Source organism: Podarcis liolepis (assembly GCF_965112155.1).
Source record: "Podarcis liolepis genome assembly, chromosome: 11".
NCBI classification, from domain to species: domain Eukaryota; kingdom Metazoa; phylum Chordata; class Lepidosauria; order Squamata; family Lacertidae; genus Podarcis; species Podarcis liolepis.
The window spans coordinates 29,815,600-29,823,814 of NC_139565.1; the positions used below are offsets into that span (position 1 = coordinate 29,815,600).

An 8,215-nucleotide genomic window follows, 5' to 3' on the forward strand; every position below is an offset into this window, starting at 1 on the left:
AAAAGAAGAAACTTTTTTAAAAAATTAGTTTCTTCTCTAGCACGGTGAATCATCAGTTCCGTTGCTACCCCTGATGGCAGCCTCATTTGCTGTCACAAATGAGGTCTCCTGTTTCCTGAGTCTCAGATGGAAGCAAGCGATTAATGTGTGAAGTAGGAGTTGCAATCTAGCATGGTGATTGGTCAGTTTTGTTGTTACCACCTCCGATGACAGCTTCATTTCCTTTCCCGGTGATTTTCTTGAGTCAAAATGAGAGTACAGTGGTACCTCAGTTTATGAACTTAATCCGTTCCTTAAGTCCGTTCTTAAACCGAGGCCCGCTTTCCCTAATGAGGCCTCCTGCCGCTGGTGCCCTTCCACCATTCGCCTTCCATTTGAGGTAAAGTTTGCAAACCAGAACATTACTTCCGGTTTTGTAGAGTTTGTAAACCGAATTGTTCATAAACAGGAATGTTCTTAAACCGAGGTACCACTGTATCCCTAAACATTTTTAAAGAAAAAAGCACTGCTACTAGGCATTCAATACTACTGTAAGGTTGCTGAAAGGCTGGTAGTATACAAATAATCCAGAGTTTTCTCTGATAAAAGTTCAAATGTTAGCCTCTCTCTTGCCCAGAGAATGAATAAATTACATTAGGGATCTTTTGGAGAGGAATTTGATTTGCAAAGGGTATGTTTCTTCTATGAATTAATTATTTCTAAAAGTTTTTAACCCCTGTGGGGTTTTGTAGCAGCATTTTAACATATGTCGCCAAAAGAGTTCTTTCACTAAGGAGCTTTCTCCACACTAATCTGCTTAGTCAAAATCTCAGGGTTCTGCATATGTATGTTAAGTTTGTAATTTCATCTTTAAACATGCAAAAATGTATTCCGGAGCTGCTATCATTGTATTCCTCTTGATTTGTCAATGGAGTGACTACTGTAGGTGACTACTGCTGGGGCAAACAGTGATAAGAGCAACTGCTGCTGAGCTTCTCCTGCAGAAAGCATCTGTAAGACTTAGTATCATTGAACAGCTGCTCACATGGACCAAGACCACTGACTCAAACAACCAAACTTGGCTAGACTGTCTGAGAGCTGACAGCACCGTATTTGCAAATCTGTGAAAGAATACACTGGACTGGGTTTTTCCCTCAACAGCAAACTTCTTTAATTCTAGACTTCCAATACCATTGATAAGATATTGTAACACATTATTTAAATTGGGCTAGCCAGTGGTTGTGCCATCCAAATGTTGTTGGACTCCCATTTCCATCCCCGACTTTTTTCTGGCAATGCTGGCTGGGGCTGATGGGAGCTGGAGTTCAACAACATCTGGAAGGCACCAAGGTAGCTGCTCCTGACTTAAGTAAACATCACTTTCAAGACTGCTACTCTTCAACATGGCAAAATTTCTTTTTGATCAGTTTGGACACTTGTCAAATGCCCCAATGCCGGAGGAATGCTGGTAGGTAGTTTTCAGTTTGTTTTATGATTATTTCCATGCTTACCCAATAATGATCTATCACAGTGCTTTAAGGAGAAGAACCAGGATGCACAATTCATAAGCAGCAAAAGGCCTCAGGATACGCCAATGACTTGCTAGCCATCCAATCTGGAAACTCGAAGAGGATTCAGTTGATAGAAACTGAACTGCATTTGAGTATTAAGAATTTGCTCAACAGCAACAGGAAAACAGAAGTTTCATCAGTGGTGACAATGCAGCCCAGATCTTGATGCCTTTAAAAAAATGAAATGATTAAAAAAGAAAAACCTTAAGAAGAAAGAGTATCCAGCTCTACTTGCTTACAACCCAAAAATCACTATGTAATCTCTATCCTATCTTTTTCTTTTCCACATTTTTTTACTTGTTGTTCGTTTAAGTTATTATGCATATAGAACAACTGACATTACCAAAGGTTAGATACAATATTCATATTTGGAAAATAAAACAAGTCTGATTTCTGTAAGTGTTTGTGAAAATGGCTCCTCTTTATTTACGAACACATTATTCAGAACTTCTGGGAAGTTCATCTGCAGAAACTCCATTGAAATTAATAGGTGGTGCCTCTATGCTAAGGGAAGAGGATTCAGTTGCCCTCACGTACACACTTCTCTTGTTATTAAAATCACTACACATATATTTTGTATGTGGTTAGGAGAGGCCTTGGTTTCAACAAATGGGTCTGCCACCCTCACATGTGGCTTCAGCAAGCTTTATAATAATTTTACCTATCCTTTCTACTTCTAACTTTTCCTCAGATGGAGATTCCTTTATGAGCTTTCCAACTGTTTTTCATTACGGAGGGGAATACCATCTTCCTTTCAATCACCAACTGGGCCCACATAAAATGCACTAAGAAGTCTTTATACATACATGGTGTGTGTGTGCACGCGTGCACAACACACACACACACGATTTAGTTACATTCCACAAGGTCAAAAATCAACATCAAAAGCACAAACACTTAGTGGATTCACGCCTTACTTATCGGAAATCACCACACACAGTCAAATAGTGGGTGACTCATACCTGCTGTTTCTTGACTCTGGGTTAAGCCAGGAACATAAATAATGTCAATCCGCTCAAGTAAATTTTACACAGATTACATCTGAATTGAGTTATATGGCATGCTTTATTTTACCCAACAACTGAAATCAAGTCATCTGTCAGAAAGATTTTTTTAAGGGTGAAGAGTAAAATAAGGAAACAGACAATGTCTTCATGGTTATAGAGTGTCTTCTCTTTTTTGGTTTTGCCTTAAAGACCACATGATTATTAAAGATGAAATGATAACTTAATTCATATAATGCCACCATTCTGCTGGAGTAAAGGAATCAGTTTCTTCAAGGCAGCATTTATAGCCCTGGCACCTTCCTTTAATGTTCCTTATTTCTAACATTTATTTCCTCCTCAGAACCAGCGTATTGCAAAATATCTGACCATAATGCTGGAGTTCCTTAATCTGCAGACTGATAGGATCCGGCAAGAAGCAGCAGCATGAAGATGGTTGAGTTAACCATGGCTGCTTCTTCTGTTTCTCATAGTGTGCTCACAAAAGTTGCATGAACAGGTTTATCTAGTTTTGGTGTGTTGGATCCACTTCATCCTGACTGATACACATGGGACTTAATGCACTTCTTTCCATATGATGTAAATGATGACTAACTTGTACTATTGATTTTAAAAGGTAAAGGTACCCCTGTTTACCTTCCCACCGGAGCGGTACCTATTTATTTACTTGCACTTTGACATGCTGTCAAACTGCTAGGTTGGCAGGAGCAGAGACCAAGCAACGGGAGCTCACCCCGTCGTGGGGATTCGAATTGCCGACCTTCCGATCGGCAAGCCCTAGGCTCAGTGGTTTACACCACAGCACCACCCGTGTCCCTACTATTGATTTTAGTGAGACCTAAATTTATCAAACTTTATTGGGATCCAACCCTATGAATTTATGTATGTTACTGGTCTTCAGTGATGCAGATATTTAGTGTTAATTAACAAGATTCACTTGTGTCTCTTGCTTCAGCACATGCCTAGGCATGTTTCATCCTTGCAGCCAGCACATTACCCTTGGGTAATGCTTAACTTGAGAAGAAATGGCTCATGTAATTTATAGCAGCAGCTTCTCATTGGAGTTTTCTTTAGGTTTTCCCCTACCCATTCTTTGAATGATCAGCATCACTTTGAATCCTACGGATAGCTCTCATATATGTGGGCATGTGTGCATGCGCTGATAGGCTTCAGTCAGTTACTAATATGCTGTTTGAATGTCCACACTGCATCTTTGCCAATAAGGTATTAAAACCACGGCACCTAGCAGAACATCTACAGCCAAGTGCAAAATGCAGATCGAAAGCTAAATGCTCCCACATTGTGCACTATGTGTATTATTTACTGGTATTCTCTGGACTAAGAATTAGCCTAGGTGTTAGCCTGTGCAAAATGCTTTTCTGAAGTTAGGTTTTCATTTGTTTATTTTCCAATGATTTTTCACAATGCGCAGGCCACACGAATCTCAGACAATGGCCCCAAATTTAAATCTGTGCCTACAACACCTGAAAAAGAAATCTAATTCTGATTTGTGCGTGTGGTTCAGGTACCTGACATTCAGAAATGGGTTCATACAAGAGCGCTGGCATTTTTTTATTATTATTATTCTCTGTGCCAGAGTTCCTTTTAATGCTTTTGAAAATAAAGTTTAAATACAATCAATTGACATGCAGAGATGTTTGTTCCCGTTTTTGAAGATAAAGAGCTCCTTCTCTTAAAAGAAATTGTAGCAACCAAATACAAAATGCTATTTTCATTTCACAAAATGAAATGTAATTGTTTAGAGCTCCCCCCCCTTACAAGAGCACTTTGTAACCAAAGGGAAGAAATATAGTGCAATCTGCTATGTTTAATGATGACAAAATATCTTTAGCTTGTATCTGGTTTTGAGCATTGCCACCTCCACCTCCACCTCCATTGAGTATCATGTCCTGTAGATGCAGCCTCCAGACAGGTGAGATTCACATTCCCGTAATGTGCTGTCCCGTGGCTGTGGGTAGATTGTGTGCCTCCCCTGATAGAATGGTCAAGCTAATTCTAGTAGACATCACAATGAGTCCATGGGAAGGAGCCCCACCATGTGGATGCATCATTGACACATAGCTTCCATCCATGTGCGAAGGCATCAAAGACGATTGACTCTCAGATGGTTGGCTGCTGCATCAGTAGAGCACTGAATGCTAAGGAGTGATGAGGAGCTCACTCCCTTGGACCACCAAAGGTTTCAAAGCATGCGAGAAGCAAGATACCTCGCTCAATTCTCTCTCCTTTATGCCAGCTTCGGATACAAATGAAAGCAATGAGGGCAATGAAATCTCATTGGGGTAAATACCATTTTAGATACCAGAGACTGAACAAAATTGACCAAATATAATATTGGTGGGATCCCTCCACTGCACCCAAAATTTAGTTCTAAATCCTCCCCTTTTTTTGTAGCAGTTCTAAACATGTGGCAGTAAATTACAGTTTTTGTGTTTCAGCTTATTACTTTTCGATGTTTCTGCCTAGTGCATAAAAGTAAGTAGTGAAGCATCACACACATCTGAGTGACACCACGAGCCCCTGCGTGAAGTGCACATTGATCCTCTGTGCTAAAAAGCTGCATTTTCAAACATAACTACGGGTAATGAAGAAATTTCTAACTTAGCCACTTTCTGATAAACAAACAAATAAATAAATATGAGGTTGGAAGTGCAGACAGGTCTGTAGTTTGAGAAGCAACTCCTCAAATATCTTCCTATTATGAACTTCAAGTGTGGGCACTCCCATACCTTTCAACATTTCTCTGATGAAAATAGCAACACCCTAAACAACAACAAGAACAACAACAACAACATCCCACCCATCTGACTGGGCTGCCCCAGTCACTCTGAGTGGCTTCCAACATACATAAAAAATAATAAAACATTAAAGATTAAAACAACTTCCCTATACCTTCAGGTGTCTTCTAAAGGTTGTATCTCCTTGGCTCCGATGTTGCATAACCTGCAACATTTCTCCAATGAAAATAAGGACATCCCACCATACCCAGAACGCAGGTGGCACTGTGATCTAAACCACAGAGCCTAGGGCTTGCTGATCAGAAGGTCGGCGGTTCGAATCCCCGCGACGGGGTGAGCCCTCGTTCTTCAGTCCCAGCTCCTGCCAACCTAGCAGTTCAAAAGCACGTCATAGTGCAAGTAGATAGATAGGTACCGCTCTGGCAGGAAGCTAAATGGCGTTTCCGTCTGTTGCTCTGGTTCGCCAGAAGTGGCTTAGTCATGCTGGCCACATGACCCAGAAGCTGTAAACCAGCTCCCTTGGCCAGTAAAGTGAGATGAGCGCCGCAACCCCAGAGTCGTTTGCGACTGGACCTAATGGTCAGGGGTCCCTTTACCTTTACCTTACCATACCCTCCAGCATTTATCTGATGAAACTAGGGATGTCCTAAGGAAAAGCAGGATATTTCGGGATCAAATCAGAAACTGGGATGGCTTCTGTAAATCCGGGACTGTCCCTGGAAGATAGGGAAACCTGGAGGGTCTGCCCTCCACCCCACATTTAGATTGGGACTGTGCTGGGAGCAAAGGGTTAAAGCTCCCCCTCCATGGCCTTGATCTGGCTTAAGCTCCTATTTGTTAAATAAAATCATGCTAGCTGTCATAGTGCAAAGCTAAATGATGAGAATAATGCCATGTCTAGTTTGGTCCCAAGAGAAGATCTGCACTGGCTTTGTAAAATGTATTTTACACCTACACTTCCCCTCTTCCTTTAAGTACGTTAGAAAATGTTTTATTTGCAGAATTGGGAACATCAGTCGTTCATATTGAGATTTTTCTCCACCTCTGCCTAAGTTCAGTCCTTCTATTTACTTTCTGTGTTTCACAGCACATGCTGTTGTTTCAACATTTCATTTGCGGAATCGAAATGGAGGAACAAATAAAGGTACAAATTGTGAAGTATAGCCAGAAGGCTTTGACAGAAAGAACAGCAGGACTACTTCATCTTTATAGCATTTGATTCAGTGACACTGCAACTGACAAGGTTTCTGCTCTGAGCATTTAATTCTGCAATTTAAAGTACTATTCAACAAAACATAAAAGGAAGTATGTCTGATTCAGTGGTCATACACATTCTTCGCAAAATATAATGTGACATAAACCCTATTGAATATGATTTTACTGTTAATGTTGCTATTTTGCTACCTGTCCAACTGCTATGCATATGTATGAAATACAGCTATTATTGCAGTTTGCAGGTGCTGGGGCCTCAATCTTTATCAGTGAGCAATTAACAATCCATTATCTGCAATAGGAAGTGAGCTCCGGGGTTTTAAATTCACCACACAGTTGTCCATAAACTGTGTTTATGTTGCGCAAATGAAACAAAAAGTAACAGCACAAGGAGTAGATTATTCTGAAACCAACCAATATTGTTTGGTCATCACATTCTTTTCCCATTCCATTATATTCTGCTAACTACCTCTTGCCTCATCAGGTTGGGGGAGAATGAAAAGCTTTTGTAGACCGATATGAATCCATAGAAAAGCTGCCGAGACTTTGAATGAGGACCGTTATAGCTTTCATAATGGCTTTTGTAATTGTGTTTTAATATTTTGTCCTACTCAACCTTTTTAGATAAGGTAAAGAAAGGTAAATGAGTATGCCAAAATCAAACAGCAGGCCACCCATTTATTTGTATTTAAGAAGGTTTCTGGGTTATTATATAAAGATTTACACTGCACTGCTTTTATAATTTTGGAGTAAATAATGGAAGAGAAACTACACAGCCACAGTTAAAGAGGAAGAAATGGCTTAGGTTGCAATCATGTGAGAGCTTATGGGGAAAAGCTCCAATAAATGATCAATCAATTACGTGGCACTTCCAAAAAATCAGCTCCCATGGTTGGACTTGCTTCTGTGTAATTATAGATAGGATAGGGGAAAATAAAAGTCATGGCATCAGTTATCTTGGTAATCATAAGATTCCTGAAAACATGCCAGAATCAACCAAAAAGTTGGTCATGCAGGAGGAACTTCATTGCACTTTTGCATGAACACTAACTCATAGAGTAATTATGTGTCTCTGCATGCAGGAAAGTCCCTAACTCACAGGAGGTTTGAGACCCATCGGCTACCCTCAGCTGGATTAGGCAACCTGTTAAAGCCATTCCCAGGGTGTGGCCGCTGTCACATGCTGACAGCTTCTAGGAGCTACAGGTGGGAGCTGAATAGAGGGTGAGGACCAGAGATGGACAAACAGCCCCAGAAGGAGCACAATGTCCCCCCCACTAGAGGTACTACCCCTCCCCTAACACCCCAACCCCCACAAACATGCCCATTCATTGTTTTTAATGGAGCTACAGGTTTATGTTATTGACTGAGGCCAGCAGAGGCAACTGGTGTCTGGAGAGGCAACTAGGAAGAGGACCATTCCAATGAGACTGTCTGTGGACACACAATACCCTGAATAGTCCATATTATGAGATTGGCTGGCCTCCATGCCATTCTCTTAGGCTGGTCCACCAGAGCACCCGGACAACTTTTCCCCATGCACCACCATGAGTGACCACTGAAGTGTTCCCTCTTAGGACCAGCTCTTTTCTTGCAGCAGCACAGCACCTATTTGCTGTTTTCAACATCTGGGTATACATGATAGTTTCTGAGGTGTAAGGCAATACATGTGTTTTGTTATTTATCTGTT

At 40.9% G+C, this 8,215-nt stretch overlaps 1 long non-coding RNA gene across 1 annotated transcript; it reads left to right on the forward strand.

The window, feature by feature from the left end:
• The first annotated feature begins 4,661 nt into the window (after positions 1-4,661).
• On the forward strand, positions 4,662-6,628 carry LOC310688809. Its single transcript, XR_014517204.1, has 2 exons — positions 4,662-4,857; positions 6,401-6,628. It is a non-coding gene; the product is annotated as an uncharacterized lncRNA (long non-coding RNA).
• The last annotated feature ends 1,587 nt before the right edge of the window (positions 6,629-8,215 follow it).